The 16,998-nt window shown below is 35.5% G+C and overlaps 1 protein-coding gene across 14 annotated transcripts in view; it reads right to left on the bottom strand.

Annotated features, from left to right (window-relative positions):
• PJA2 (praja ring finger ubiquitin ligase 2) overlaps positions 1-14,079 on the bottom strand; it is a 91,400-nt gene extending 77,321 nt beyond the window's left edge. For 5 of the 14 annotated variants that reach the window (XM_056824707.1, XM_056824710.1, XM_056824712.1 and 2 more), the window contains exon 1: positions 13,917-14,067. The gene's annotated coding sequence lies outside the window, so the exon portion shown is untranslated. Of the gene's footprint in view, positions 1-13,676 lie in introns of all 14 variants that reach the window. The other 9 variants (XM_056824708.1, XM_056824711.1, XM_007486490.3 and 6 more) reach the window with 7 other exon arrangements.
• Between the last annotated feature and the right edge of the window lie 2,919 nt (positions 14,080-16,998).

Below are 16,998 nucleotides of genomic sequence, written 5' to 3'. Positions count from 1 at the left end.
ACTGTGGGAGTAGAAATGTAGAAGGAAAACATTTGTTTGATCACATGGCTTGGGGGGATATGACTGGGGATGCAGACTCTAAATGATAACAACTGCAAATATTAAAATATGGAAATAGTTTTGAACAATGATAAATGTAAAACTCAGTGGAATTACTTGTTGGCTATGGGAGGAGGGAGAGAAAAGGAGAGGGAAAAAACATGAATGATGTAACTATGGAAAAATATTCTAAATTAATTAATTAAATAGATTAAAATTTTAAAAAGAATTGCCACTGAAAAAGAAAAATACACTGTAACAGGGCCTCAGGTTCTCCTATCTAGGAAACTTGGTACATAAGACAATCTTTTGATGTAAATCCAAAAAAAAATTAACTCTTAAGAACAGCACAACTCTTCAGAACATATGCAACTGCCAACTGTCTCTGCTACTCTCACTTTCTATCTGTGCCCAATTTGCAGTTTAGTGAGTAGTGAATCTGCTGTGCATTCGCTATTAAGTTTTTGATACTCTGCTTAATGTTTTCTATAACATCTTCAAAATCTTTAAAAATTTTCATGCCAAACATTTTTCAAACATGCCTAATAGAAGTCTGCTTAATGCTATATGAAATGGTGGTAACCTAATAATGTTGTGTTATGGTGACTGACTTTCAATCATTAATCATGGTGGTTTTCTTGTCAAAAGCTATCTGCTTTTAGTGCATCTTTATTTTTTATTATGCCCTGATCTAGGGATTAGATGAGTAATATAGTGTTTAGGGTATGTATGAAAAGAACTTCTATTGTTGGGGCAGGCATTTTCAAGATCCTTATAACAAGGGATAAGGGCTTTATCCAAAATTAAAACCATAAAGGTAAGCATTTTGTCCAGGAAAGAGCATTCAACTTCTGGGATGAAGCAATTGTAGAACCAATCCTAGAATATTTTGAGCATCACTCCCACTTTATTCTACCTCCAATGGACTAGCATATGGTTCAGATTTTATAAGTGCCTATAGATTTCGGGCCCTTATACACCATTAAGGGTTTGCACTTAAACCCCTAGGAATTGACACACAATAGAAAGATTGCATAATTTTTGACTGTTTCAAAGCTAAGGACTTTGCAGGTCATTTGTATGATATTGGTTCTCTGCCAATGCCCTTGTATAACAAATGAATCTCATGAAAACCTGCTCTTCTACATAATTGTTTGTGGGTATGACACTTAACAGGTAAAATTCTTCCAACCTCCTGATTTCCAGAAACTGTTTCACCTACAAGTTTATCTTCTACATAATTGTTTGTGGATATAACACTTTATAGGTAAAATTCTTCCAACCTCCTAATTTGCAGAAACTGTTTCACTTACAAGTTTAACATTTTTCAGACTGAATGTGAGCCAGCCAGACTTGTAAGCCAGTCAGACTAGTCAAAAAGAGTTAACTTTAAGGGGGCAGCTGGGTAGCTCAGTGGACTGAGAGCCAAGCCTAGAGATGGGAGGTCCTAGGTTCAAATCTGGCCTCAGACATTTCCTAGCTGTGTGACCCTGGGCAAGTCACTTGATCCCCATTACCTAGCCCTTACTACTCTTCTGCCTTGGAGCCAATACATAGTATTGACTCAAAGATGGAAGGTAAGGGTTTTATTAAAGAAACAAAAAAAGAGTTTAACTTTTCCTGACCCTGGATAATATTCTCTTTCCCATAGCTTTATCATGCATTAAAGATGCTACCTTGTACAAGAATTTTCTCTTCCTTTTTACTGGATGTACCATACTGTTGATTCATTACATTTAAGGCCAACTGCATTATAACTGATAGCTAAACAAACCTTATCCCACACACATATTTTCTTCAAAACATATATTACAGCCTTCTTGTATTTAAGAACACTAGACAACATTTTGGCACTGCTCTTAGAAGCCATTTTAAATAGTGAAATCATCAATAAAAAAATACTAAAATGCAAGAAATGTGGTACTAAATAGATAACAAAAAAGAAAATCTTTTTTTACCACCTCTGTGGCATGTTTGCAAATGACCCCAAAAGCACCATGAGTATTGATTTGGCATTACAAATAAATTTTAGTGGGTAGGTGAATTTCCAAACAGGGAATCTAAGAATAATGAATACCAACTGTATAATGAGTCTAAATATGGAAGTAGAATTTGGTAATAGTGTGGCAAGATCCTGAAGAAAATACTGGGATTGAAAGCATAAGAAGAAAGGTTATTATAAGTTAGAATGGCCACCCATGACTACAAAAAAGAAAGGGAAAATGTGTGAATACACACATTCTGAGGTGTGGAAGATAGGAAATGCAGTATCTCATGGTCTTAAAAATGAGTCAACCTACAGAAAAATGGGATTGCAATTGTGAATATAATTTGAGACTAGAGCAATGATGAATAAGTCTTGGTAGAAAGTGCTGAAAAGAAAGGAAGTCCTTTTCACAGTCATGGCTAGGGGAAAATTCTTAACGAAAAGAGAAATAATCATCAAATAAAAACTAGATAATTTCAAACATATAAAATAATATGAAAAAATTTAAAAATATAAAATACATATAAAATCACATTCCATATGCAAAGAAAGAGTGCCAACAAATTCCTTTTATTAAACAAATATGGCTTTGTTACCTAAACCAAGAAGAACAAAAACAGAAAAAAACTATAGGCCAATTGAGATCACAAAAATATATCATAAAGATAATATGCTATGAAATTTATACCAGGAATGTAGAACGGGTTCAATATTAGGAAAACTATAAACATAACCATGACTGAACACTGATTATTTCTGACTCTACCTGACCTTAGTTAGGTCTTACTTGGCAGATACTGAAATGATTTGCCATTTCCTTCTCTAGCTCCTTTTATAGATGAGGAAATTGAGGCTGAGTTAAGCGACTTGCCCAGGGTCACAAAGCTAATAAATGTCTGAAGACAGAATTGAACTCAAGAAGATAAGTACTCCTGTGTCTAGGCCAAGTACTCTATCCACTGCACCTTCTAGCTGCTCTGATTATATCAGTAGATGCAGAAAAAGCTTTTGACAAAATGCAATACCATTTCAATTTAAAATGTTAGAAAATATAGGAATAAGTGGAATCTTTCTTTAAATAACTATTATCTATCTAAAATAATATACTACTAAAGTAGATACTACTTCAAGTATTAGCTATCTAAAAACCAAGAGAAAGTATTATCTACGATGGGGATAAACTCTAAGCCTTCCCATTCAGAATGGGGTGAAGCAAAGATATCCATTATCACCACTATTATTCAATATTGTATTAGAAATACTAAAGCTATAGCAATAAAAAAAAGATATCAAAATAAGAAGAAGAGGCAATGAGGAACCAAAAATATCACTCTTCGGAGATGATCTGATGATATAATTAGAGAACCTTAGGAATCAATTAAAAACTAGTTGAAACAGTTAATAACTTTGGGAAAGTTACAAGATATACAATTAACCCATATAAATAATCAGTCTTTTTATGTGTTACCAACAAAATCCAGCAGCAAGACATAGAAAGAGAAATTCCACTTTAAATAACTACAATAATATAAACTACTTGGGAATCTGCCTGCCAAGACAAACCCAGGAATTACATGAACACAATTACAAAACACTTTTCACACAAAGACTAATCTAAATAATTGGAGAAATATTGATTGCTCATGAGTAAGCTGAGCCAATATAATAAAAAATGAAAATTCTACTAAGTTAACTTTCTTATTCAGTGCCATAGCAACTAAGAATTATTCAAAGCTAGAAAAAATAACAAAATTCATATGGGAGAACAACAGGTCAAGAATATCAAGATAATGAATTTTTAAAATGTGAAAGAAGGCAGCCTACTAGAACCAGATTTTGAACTATATTACAAAGTGGAAATCATCAAAATAATTTGGTACTAGTTAAGAAACAGGTTATGGGTTAGCAGAATAGATTAAATACACAATGGTCAGTAATAAATGGCCACAGTAATTTAGTGTTTGATAGCCCCAACCATCCAAGTTTTAGGGACAAGAACTATTTGACAATCAGATGCAGAACAATTAAGATGATAACAATATTGTAGAGAAAAACAACTTGGAAAGATTTTAGAACTCCAATTAATGCTATAATAAGCCATGAATCTAGAGGACTAAAGATGAATCATGCTATGATTTCCTGCCAGATTGGTGATGAACTTAAAATATGGAATGAGACATTCGTATTTGGATATTGCCAGTAAGGGAACTGATTGTTAGGATTTTGTTTTCTTTACTGTTCTAAAGGGAATGGAGTGATAATTAAAAAAAAGAAAGAAGGTAAATTAAGAACTGAAACATATATGAAACTTAATTCAATTTAGACATTTATTAAGCATGTTAAGATATTTGTTAAACTATATTAAGAGACATTGTGTTTAGTCTTGGAGTTGCACAGATTCATTCAAATGATACTGGCCCTTATGGAGAGATAATAATCTAATAAGGGAACTTCAAAAATAAGCACAACTCAAGACACATTGAAACTGGGGCAAAGGCAAAACTGATGGACTAAAAGAATCCTTTTAGTTGTGGAGCTGAGGATCAGAAATGCTTGATGAAAGGTATGTGGCATCTGTGCCAAGTCTTAAAGGAAGGATCTAAACCAAAGAAACAAGGAAAGTTAATTTTAGGTGTTATAAGACTTTAATTTCTTTTCTAGGAGCTTCAGTACAGTCATTTTAAAGAAAATCATGTAGCTAAATAAGGCTTTCCTTGTCATGTAGAAGACAGTTGAGACCTCCAATACTTTAATACAGATGATTAACTAGTTAGGGGCAAAAGAATTTCTGATTCATTTTTATAATAACCTAGTTGTAAATTCCAAAGTAACTCCTTTCACTATTTGTTAATCAATTCACAACTTGACCTGATTATAATTTTTTCCTTTCTCCTATCTTTTGACATATAAACCTTCTTCATTAACCTACTATAAATTTTACTGACATATTTTGAAATGTAGATCTTTCCCTTTTCCTTTTGGCAGCTACAAATTTCAATTAAATCTTATTTTCCTTTGATGTAAGTAGAAACTATATGTGAGTTATAAAAACTATTGAGCGCTCAGTAGGGTATTTTAGACACTCTTAGCCCATGCTGAGCTTATGATAAACTAAGCTTATCTCCTAGTATATCTCTTCTTGTTCACAATTTGATTAATAGTAGTACATGTCAATAAATCCTTGGATAATTCTATATCACAAGTATGGGTGAAACCTTATACAAATACATGAATGCAAAAAAAAATAATGATAAGACTGGGAAATTTCTAGTAGACCAGTGTTGGTTCAATCCACCAACAAGCATTTGTTAAATACTGACTGTCTGCCAGATACCAGCCTATGCACTTGAACCCGGAACCTGTGAATGAAAATAATATGAAATAATGCTAGGATGGTAGACTAAGGCCATAAATGCCAGGCTAAGGAGTTTGCGTTTTATCCTAAAGTTAATAAGAAGTCACTGAAGGTTTTTCAGTTGTCAGATCCTTTTACAAAGAAGATTATCTTGGCAGCTGTATGAAGAATGAATTAAAATTGGAGAGACTAAAGATAGGAAGACCAATTAAGATTATATTTATCATAATAGTTCAGGAAAGAGACAATGCCAGTAAAATGAGAACAATCTAGCTTCAGACTTAGCCATGAAATGTAAATTCAAAGTAGTTGTGATTGAGAGTTTTCAATAAAGATCACACAAAAATATCTGTTAACAATCACTATAATACTTAGCTGATATATGTGCAGACCTGACACTATACTTAAATTTGAAATTATAGAAATTACTTTAATTGGAGTGGAAAAGAAACGGGTACTCCTCATAAAAAATTTACAAAGCACATTAAATCATTAAATAAGAAATACTTTTGTTATATTCCTTTTGAAGACTATTTGAATCAATTGTTTTGTTTTCTCTTCTATCTCTACTTCGATTTCCAGAGGACTTATAGTTGTCCTAAAAAAGGAGAAAATACATATCTGTCTCAAATTTTATGCTCTTTACTAATTAGGTGCTCCAGAAAATCAAAATGCAGTTATTAGTTAGTAGCTCCCATCACTATTTCCTCTTTAGATTTATAAGAATGGTAAGGGCTAGGCAATGAGGGTTAAGTGACTTGCCCAGGGTCACACAGCTAGGAAGTGTCTGAGACCAGATTTGACCCTAGGACCTCCCATCTCTAGACCTGACTCTCAATCCACTAAGATGCCCAGCTGCCCCTCAATTCTATCATTTTAAAGATAAAAATGAGACTAGACAGCAATTTGACTCTACCAGGTTTTTAAAAATCCCCTTCCTCCTTTCTCAACTAATCACAAAATGTCCCTACTGTTTATCCTAACTCCTCAAACTGATCTTTTGACCTCATCTTTTATTTTTTATTTATTTATTTTTTAAAACCCTTACCTTCCATCTTAGAACAAATTCTGTGTATTGGTTCTAAGGCAGAAAGAGGTGTAAGGGCTAGGCAATGGGGGTTAAGTGATTTGCCCAGGGTCACACAGCTAGGAAGTGTCTAAGGCCAGATTTGAACCTAGGACCTCCCATTTCTAGGCCTGACTCTCAATCCACTGAGTCACCCAGCTACCCCCAACCTCATCTTTATAATTCTTTTGAACATGAAATTTTATAGTTCACCAACAGTTTTTTTTCTTTTCTCTCTACATAAAACAATCTTTTCATAGTAACTTCCAATTCTTGCCTTTCAATCTTTTCCTGATTTCACCTGAATTCACCAATTATCCCTGATGCCTGTCTCTAGGGGGAGAAAAGCATGGAATATATGGCAATAAAGTCTTACTTCCCTTCATATTATTTATTTTCCAGCTTTTTGTTAGTCTTTGTCAAAGCCTTATTCTTTTACTATTGAGGATACAAAAGCATAAGGTAGTTTCTTACCTACACGAGGCAGTTTTTCCCCACTGCTGTAGTTCTGTTTTAGACATTATGAGTTTGAGATGTCTAAAAGGTCATTGGTAATTTCTATAATTTCAAATTTAAGAGACTGGAGGCTCAGGAGAGAGAGTAGAGCTGAATAAATAAATCTGGGAATTAAATGCATAGAGATAAGTGTTGAAATCTGTATAAAGTTGTATTTCCTGTTTTCATTCCCTCAAAATTATGCATTAACCGTGAGAAACCAAACTTGGGACCAGGTTTGCACAAGTTAGCTGATTGTAAAGAATGAATTTCATTTGAGATTATTTGGCTATTGCTTAAGAAAATTATGAAATCATATCTGTTAAAAAGAAAGTCTGTCTTGTCATTACATCTTTGAGTCAACTTAGTAACAAGAAACGTTAAATTCAAAGACTTTATCTTGCTTTAAGGGTTAATAGGCAATATAGACTGGAAGCTTACTATAGTCAACTATTAGCTATTCACTGTATGTGTTCAGAATGTGGTTACTCTTAAAGTAAACAGTATTTATACTTGCTTATTATTAAAACATGAGAAAAATAACATAGCCCTAAGATGTAATTAGAGAAAATTTCCTATTTGACATAAGACCTCATGGGAGTGTTAACTGAAATTCTTCTAAATTAATTTCAGGTATGATTATTTGATAGGATTGAGTACTGGGCCTAGAATCAGGAAAATTCATCTTTCTGAGTTCAAATTTGGCCTCAGACACTTGAAAATTTTGTGACCCTGGGCAAATTTCTTAAACCTTGTTTGTCTCAGTTTCCTCATCTGTAAAATGAGCTGGAGAAGAAAATGACAAGACACTCCAATGTTTTTGCAAAGAAAACCCCAAATGGGGTAAAGAAGAGTCTGACATGGAAAAAAATGACTTAATGATTGTCGAATTATTAGTAAACCAATAATCCACCATTTAAGAGAAACACCATGTGCTGCCCAAAGAGAGTGTAGTGTGACAACTGCTTTAGTACTAGATGTCTGTCCTTAGGAAAAGTTGAGGAAATGACCTTGACATATGATGATTCAGTTTCATGTTATGCTATTTCCTTTCCTAACGGAAAATTTTACCACCTGGTTAATTCTGAAGTTGGCCTCATGAACAACATGGAACTTTGCTGTATGATTGGCTGCTAACTTTGATACTTGCCTGAAATCTAACAAAGCTAAGGGAGATTTTTTTCCCCATTATGGCTTATATCAAATTGAACTGCGCCATTTAGAAGGAGAAACTTGATTATTTTCACAGCTAATTATAGAATTACTTAATTATAGAAATTTGCTATAAAAGGAAATGAATGTTATTGCAACACTAAATATACTAATGAATAGACTGCTTAATTAATAATAAAACACCTGAGTTACTAAAATAGCCTGCAAGCATGAAAGATCTTACTGTTTTCATTATGAATTTATAGTCAATTCTATATCCTCTATAACTAAGAAAATTATGAATTACGGGCTACTAATTTGATGTTCATCTTATAGCTCTGTTGTTGTTAATAGGATCAGAACCATGAACTAATTATTGGAACCACAAATTTAAGTTGTACTGCATTGTATTGAATCTTATTACCAGCTGATTCTAGCAGAATTACCCAGGAATCTCCGTAAGAGAACTGGAGCCAAATATTGGATCTATTAGGAAAAGCCCTCTTCAAAGCTACCCTGAGAATAAAACTCATTTCAGAACATTAAAGGGAGGATGTTTCCAAGAACCAGAAGACTACATGGGACATTTGGGACTCAAAATGAAATGGGCTATCTAAATGGACATTTTGAATGTGTTACCAACTTACAAAGAGGCTTGATACTACTTAATACTGATGATCATTTGGAGTTTTGCTTCAGCTTTTGTTTCATGGTGTTTTATATTCACTAAATGTTCTTGGTTATTTTAGTAACAGTGTCAATCCCCTCTCTTGGATTAGTCTTTAGTGAGCCCTCTAAATAGTTTGATCTCTAGCCTGACTCAGTTTGCCCATAGATTCTATTTAACAAGGTATTTCTCCTTGTTCTCTTTCTGACTCTTACTCTTCCACTTTGATACCCCTTTAAGGCAGTGGTTCTCAACCTCTCAATTTGTAGCAATGAATACATAATGCATATCAGGTATTTACATTCCGAATCATAACTGTAGCAAAATTACAGTTTTGAAGTAGCCACCAAAATAATTTTTTGGTTTGGGGTCACCGCAACATGAGGAACTGTATTGCAGAGTCACGGCATTAGAAAGGTTGAGAACCACTGCCTTAAGGTATACTATCAAATCCTTAGTAGATAAAGCTTTAAATAAGTGAACCTGTGGGTTCACTTATTTATCAAAACAACCAGAATCAAAAGAATGGTTCATTAAAAATTAACATGAGTAACTCCATTTTGCTTTTATCCACCATTTTGGGAAGCTAAGTTTAAGTTGCTTGTAATTCACCTGATTTTAAGTCACTTCTTTCCTTTCCCAAAGGTTTTAACTTAAGGAATGTCACCAGATTACTCCTTCTCTCTCTAACCTGCATGTTTCTTGACTCCCTTCTCCAACACAGAAAAACCAGGTGTCACAATCTCTAAACCAGGTGTCACAATCTCTATAATCCTATTTTTCACTTCCTCCAAATTGTATATTGACTGCGAGAAACCAAGCTTCTAGGTCCTTAATTTACTCAAAGCCTTTTTTTTTTTCAGCTGAATATATTACTAAATAGTTTGACTGGATGAAACTAGGTTTTTTCTTTTTTTCCCAACATAGCAACACAATGTGATCAGAGGAAGAAAATCTTGTTGAATGACCTCATTTTTTTGGTTAAACATGAGATAAGGTCCTCAGATGGGAGAATCATAGAAGGCTTGAGAGAGGATGAAAAAATTTAGAAGAGCCATGATGGTGAGTGGGACAGTGAATGGAATAGAGAGGATAAAAAGGATTGTTTTGTTGCAGTGAAGGCCTGGTTAGAATTATGTAATATAAAATTTTAATATATGTTTTGGTAAGGTTTTATGTGTCTAGGGCCTGGCTCAGGAGAATTAAAAATGAAATCAGAGATTCAAGTTATAAACAACTTTAATGATATTTTTGTTCTTTATTTTTGCCACAAGGTATATTCTGAACTAATGGCTCCTGGACTCTAGGAAACTTCTTTAAGAGTTTAGCCAAGGTCATAACAGTCAGGCCCAAAATCCTTCATGGGAGTGAGTCATATTTTTCTTTTCTGTACCCCATGAACTGTTATAATGCTCAAGGATATATAAATTTAAGGCTTGAAAGGGAATTAAAAGATAACGTGTTTCACCCATAATTGATGCCTTCGAACCTTGGAGAACCAAGAAAATGAACTCATCAGAGATGAGTCTTCTTTCCTATAAAAAGGGAAAACTAAGAGTTAACTGGATATTATTTGAAGCTACTGTATATTCTTAAAAGTCTGAAGGAGCATTCTACAGTATGTTTGAAGGCAATTCCAGAACTCTCCTCATCTATTTGCCTTCTAGCCTCAGTTCTCATTAAAAATCTCCTTTAATATATTTCATTTGAAGATGTATGGTTGAGTTTGTTTTGGGGGGGCAAGGGAAGGGAGGGAGGCCAGATCCTCTTAGGAATGCTAAATTATCACATAATCTTTCATTTGGAGAAGCATCTGCCACCAAAAGTGGGAATTAGAATGGAAAAAGAAAGCATAAGATATTCTTTTCATTTAAAAAAAAGTATATCCTACAAACAAGAAGGCAGGGAATTTCTCTCTGTGATATATAACTTTGAGCCAAACTGTCTAAAAAGCTTAAGATACACTTGAACTAAAGACATTTTGCCTCTTTAATTCAGCCTGAAGAAAATGTCAGTAGTTCTTTGTTCCCAAAATAGTATGACCAGGTCTACAGGATCAAAAGAACTATCACCACAGTATAGGAGATGTAGTATTGTCAATCATCTTAATTGCTAAAAACAAATCATAATATGGGTGATCTTATACAACACAATTCAATTGTGTTTCTTCCAAAAAAGAGATAGCCTAAGAATGACACTTGGCATTGTTATTGGATAAAGTTCCAAGAAATCTGGGTAGTCTCAAGAAGAAAAAATATATGTGCCCTTCAGAAAAATTCTCAGGTAAGCAAACAATTAAAAAAAGGATAACACAACTATGGGTATAAAGTGGGTTCGATTTAATATTATAACTCATATATGTGTCAATGATGCATTTTTATTTGTCATATTAAAAGACAATTGCAAAATAAAATTATTTCTATAGTAATTCTGAAGTTAGGCCAAACTGTTTATGTTGTTAAATGTATGTTTGAAAGGCCCAAAGCAGCATTCTACAGTCTATTTGAATGTATTACCAAAACAATGTTACAAATGCATAAAATGCATTTAGCACAAATTCAAAACAATGGTTTTTTCCCACATCTCTGCAGTCTACCATCTCCAACAAAAGATGGCTAGGCAGGCATAAATGGTAGTGAATTAATTTCTATTATTTGTCATAGAAGAAGAAAAATATCTTGGCAAAACCAAGAAATTCACATTAACTCAGAGTGAATGAAATTTGTTATGTTGAAGTCCTTTTTTTGTAGGGATGGGAAGAATTCTGCACCTATGACAATGCTATCATCCCAGTAAGGAACTACTCTCAAAGATACTCCCTTTACCAACAAATAGCTGCAATATATCTGCAAAATATATTCTTAGAGAGTCACCAGGAACACTGGGAGGTTAACTGAATTGCCCAAGGTCACAAAGCTGTATGTGTCAGAAACAATACTTGAAACTTGGTTTCCTTTATTTGAGGCCAGGCCCTCTATTCATAACTGCCACATTGACTCAATATAAAATAAGAATAATAAAAGCAAAAACTGGCTTTGCTATACAACACTTGAGTTAGTCAGTTGTTTCCCACAAGCCACTGTTAAACTGACTTCATTTGATGTCCTACACAGAGTATTCAGTGAAATGAAGTATGCCAGTTTGAAATGGCGCAGAAAAATGGCAGATATTCTCAAAACAAACAACTCCCCTCAAACTAATTCCAATCGTTTCATGACAAATATTAATTGTTAAAATTATTGTTTATTAAAATTTATACCTTTTGTGTACAAGAAGGCAGACATAGAAGAGAAATAATGGATTTTTTACAATCATGTAGTAACATGTTGAGTAATCCTAAAATAAAACTATTTTATGCACCAAATTTATGAGAAGATCAAAGTTTAAAAGATTAAATCACAACACAGAATCTGAAAAAACTAATTCTTTGTTCAAATTAGCTAACTTAGAAAAAAAATACGAAGCCAAAAATTTTTCCTGTTTTGGAGAAAGGAAATCCTTCTGTTCACTTATTTGAAAGACAAAACTTCCTCCCATGAATTCTTTTTAATTATGTCAGCAAATAAGTAGCATTTTGTTGAAAATTATCAACTATAAGTAATTCTTTAGATGGCAAATGCCAAAGAGGGGATGATAGAACACGAAACTATAACTATGGGGTTATGACAATGCTATCAACCCATTAGTCTTATGATGTTGAACATAATACATTCAGACAGATTTCAAAATGGACAATTGATAATTAAAGAAGATTTAAACAATGAAACTAAGATGTAAACAGGAATTAATTACTTAAAACATCCTTCATCTACAGAGTTTAGCAGATAAATTTAAAATCTAAGTTAACAAAACAAGTTAATGTGACTCCATTTGTAGATAAAGAACAATGCACACAAAGACAATTTTCATACTGAAAAATAACCAAGATCTATTTGAAATATGATATTTTTACCACTTTCCTTCATTTCTAAGTACTAACACTCAATGTTTGAGGCTACAGTGTGATATGCACTTGGTCTTCAAAGAGGATAAATGACAGACAATTGAAAAAGATGTCAATAGTAGCAAATACAACCTATATTTGCAATATAACCCTTTTAAAAAATTCTTGTGCAGATTCAGAATGCTACGTTCATGAGGTCATATGTGTGGTTAAGCTTTTTAAACTGCACTAAATTGCAGCAGATAGGTATTAACCTACTAATGCTTGTCTTCCAATATAAAAAACTTGACATTTGATACCACTCTTACTCCATAATATGAACAGATTTTAAAGTTACCAAATTGAATTTGGTATCAGAATGTGTGCAGGAATATCATACTTAAGGAAAAACTAACTGAAGAAATGGGATGACAAGATGATGACAGAATGTGAAAAACAATGCAGCTCCAGGGACAGAAAGATGCAAGGTTGCGAAGGGAAATTGGGATAACAAGGGAGTTGGGATAACAATAATATACAAAGAATACATGCAAAATTGCCAGGGGTATCACATTGGAAATGGGAATGGGAAAAGTGAACGCAGGTTTTAGCAAGGACACATCAATGCTATTGTGGAAGAAGACACAAGTAGTGACAGAACACCAGAAAAGAAATCCAAAGTGGCAAGAGAGAGGGGGAGGAAAGGGACTGGTGGATGTTCTCTGCAATTCAATACAAAGCCTTTGTGAGATGTTGGGGGTGGGAGGGTTGAGGGGGAGGCGGAGTGTAGGGTCCTCCAGCAAAGGAGCAAGGATTCAGGGGGTGGGGATGGGATTGCAGGATGGGGCGGAGGGAGGGGGAAGTAGGGGGAGGGGCACAGATGCTTAAGCCCCCAAAACATGATCAAATCCATCCCGAACTGAGACTGCGACATGACGATTGGGGAGAGAGAGGGAAGGGTACGCAAGGGCACAAGTGACAAAAAGGGCCCACCTGAGCCGGGCCCGGGGGGCCAGAGGAGATCCTGGCCTCTGGCTTATGTCAGCGAAGCCGCAGCCCCCGTGGGTGTCAGCCTGGCCGGGATCCTCTCTCGGGCCGGAGGGAGGCTCTCCGAGTCCTCTAGATCCTTTGGCGCCAGGGAGGGGGGCCCTTAACCTGGGGAGGCACCGCCCCCACACCCAAATTCGCAGGATCGCGAAAACTGAGGATCCAAGTAAAGAAAAATCCTCTCACCAATACCCGCAGAGGGTCGGAGCCCAGAGCAGCACAGGGTCCTCTACCCACCGCCCCAGTTGCCACCACCGCCTCCTCCTCCCCACGTAGGGAGGTAGCTACAAGACTCCGCCCCACTCAACGTTGTGGTGAGGCAGCAACTCCAGCAGCGCCAGAGGTTGCGAACCTGCAAAGCCCCTCCCTCCCTCCCTAACCTGGGCCAATGGGTATAAAGAGCCTCTACCAAAGAGAGCCAGGCACCCAATCCAAAGGGGAGAAAAAAGGGGCTGTGGTGGTTTGAGTGGGCGGGGCAGAAGAGGAGGAAGAAGGAAGCGATATCTGGAAGCCCCGCCTCCATCGAGAAGAACTCTTTGATTGGTCGAACTATTCGAGAGCTGAGAATGACTCTCTTACCAACCTTATTCCGGACTACTCAAATAGGAGCACTCATTGCGGGGCGGGACTGGTAGGCGGTGCGTCAGGGCTGTACCGGGGAATCAAAGGGCGGAGCAAGCAAGAGAAGTAGAGGACTTGTTAAAACACCGCAGAGATAAAAATAGAAGCCTGGGAATAGGAGTTTGCAGTTGCTTTATTACAGCTGGATTCTAGAATAATTTATTTCCACAGGGACAATTTTTTTTTTGCCATTTTCAGGTCAGCGACTGTCAAATAGAAGACAACAAAGAAAAGTACAAGTACTTGATCGTTACTCCCCATTTCTAACTAAGAAAGGGCGCATTACTCAATCACTGCATTCCTTCCCACTCCCTGAATGATGTCACTTGTCTGGAACTGAGCTGAAATAGAGACGTGTAGCGGGATACGAAAAATTCATAGAAACATGAACGATTTTTATACGAATTGATGCAGATTAAATTAAATAGAAAAACAATGCATATACAATGACTACAACATATACAGAGAGAGGGGGGAAAAAAACTCTAAGCATTATACAATTATAATTAAAAGGTTGGAATTCACCTACCTCCCTTCATTGCAAAGGTGAGGATCATGAAAGTAGAATATTGCATATACTGTCAAACATGATTGAGGTGTTGATTATTTTTGCTGAACTGCCTTTTCCCCCCTTTTAAAAAGTATTTGTGATAACGAATGGCAGGCTGACAAAGGGAATGAGGACTACAGAAATTAAGGTTGTTTTTTAATTATTAACAAAAAGGTAATAAAGATTTAATATAAATATAATAAAAAATATAAGGATAGTCCTCTTGATACTAAAAGCAATTTTATGACCTTTTTCAAGTAGCTTACCTCAAGTAGCAACCTTCCCTGGAAAATAAATAAGGAAACTGGTTTACATGATCTCTAAGGTATCTTTCAGGTCTAACATTTTGGTGAGTTACCACTTCATCTCAGTGTTTACATTTTAAGGACTTCATTTCAATTTTACTAAAGATGAAAAGGTATCAGGGAAGGGAAGAGGAACTAGGAAAGGAAAAATCAGGTTTCCCTTTATCCATTCTGTCACTTTCACCTTAAGGGTAATCATTTGGCCAGCAACTCTTAACTAACACATGCTAATTGAAATAATGAAGAAACTGAACACTCTGCAGGATTTATGTGAAATCATGTCAGTAATTCAAAATATTTTCCTGACTTGTCTTGTAATCCACCTTGCTAAATACATCCTTTTTCATACTTTGAAAAGTTGCCTAAAATAAAGCACTGCATTTTTTGCTATAAATTTCACAATAGCCAACTCCCAATAGACCCATACACAAATGATTTGAGATCTCCCACCAATGATATAAATCACAACCCATACATTCCTGTATATGTTTATAGTTATCCTAATATTTGAATGAGCCCTGTATTCCTGGCATAAATCTAGTCTGGCCATAGTATATAGCAGGGGTCCCCAAACTACAGCCCTCAGACCACATGCAGCCCCCTGAAGCCATGTATAGGGCCCCCACCACACTTCCAGAAGGGGCACCTCTTTCATTGCTGGTCAGTGAGAGGAGCATTGTATGTGGCAGAGCTGCAAAGCACAGCATCGCTCATGTACAGTACTATTTCCAGTGATATAATCCTTTGCGTGGCGCCTTAGAAGGAGGCACCTCGAAAAGGATTTTGAGGCTGCACAATGGAAGACAACAGCATGGTGAGCAGTGATCTAGGGGAGGGGATTCCACACTGTGTATACTGCTTCCCAGTTAAGGTTATGGTTAGGTTTTTATAATCTGGCCCTCCAAGGGTTTGAGGGAGGGTGAACTGGCCCCCTGTGTAAAAAGTTTGGGAATCCCTGGTATATAGTCTTTGTGATATATGTTCCTATAGTTTTCTTGCTAATAGTTTATTTAAAAATTTGCATCAGTATTCATTAGGAAGATTAATCTATAGTTTTCTTTCTCTGTTTTGACTTTCCCTTGTTTAGGTTATCAAGACCATATTTGGGTCATAGAACAACTTTGTTAGGACTCCTTCTTTTCCTATTCAGTTTATGTAACATTAGAATTAATTATTTTTTATTGTTTGGTAAAACTTACTTGTAAATGGATCTGATCTGGAAGATTTTTCTTTGAGAATTCATTGTTGACTTGTTCAATTACTTTTTCCAAGATAAAGTTATTCACAAAAATACTAATTGCCCAGGTTAACAGGATCAGAAATATAATAATTAAATAACTTAATCATCTATTACATTAAATAATCAGTTTTATTGGCATATAGTTTGGCCAAATAGCTCCCAATAATTTCTTTCATTTCTTCTTCATTGATTATAAATAGAATTTCAATTATATGCCTTAGAACACTAAGTGTGAAGCAAGAGCCAAGTTGGAGAACTAAGAAAGGAATACTGTGCTCACCCAAACCCACTACCGAACAACCACACACACACACACACACACACACACACACACTCACACACATACACATACACATAAAAGGCTCAATTGAATTCTGGAATAGCAGAACCAACAAAAGGAAGGGTAAAACAGAATCCTATCCCTATCCCAAGAAAACAAAGAAAAATAGCAGGAAAGACCCATCTTCCTGAGATAAGAAAGGAAAAGAACCCATTGCACCTGGCACCTGGAGAAACCAGCAGAAAGGGGAGTAGAATACAGTTTAATCTAGC

Source organism: Monodelphis domestica, chromosome 3, assembly GCF_027887165.1.
Source record: "Monodelphis domestica isolate mMonDom1 chromosome 3, mMonDom1.pri, whole genome shotgun sequence".
In the NCBI taxonomy this organism is placed as follows: Eukaryota; Metazoa; Chordata; class Mammalia; order Didelphimorphia; family Didelphidae; genus Monodelphis; species Monodelphis domestica.
The sequence above is the reverse complement of the archived record's forward strand: the minus strand, read 5'-3'. Positions and strand labels throughout refer to the sequence as shown.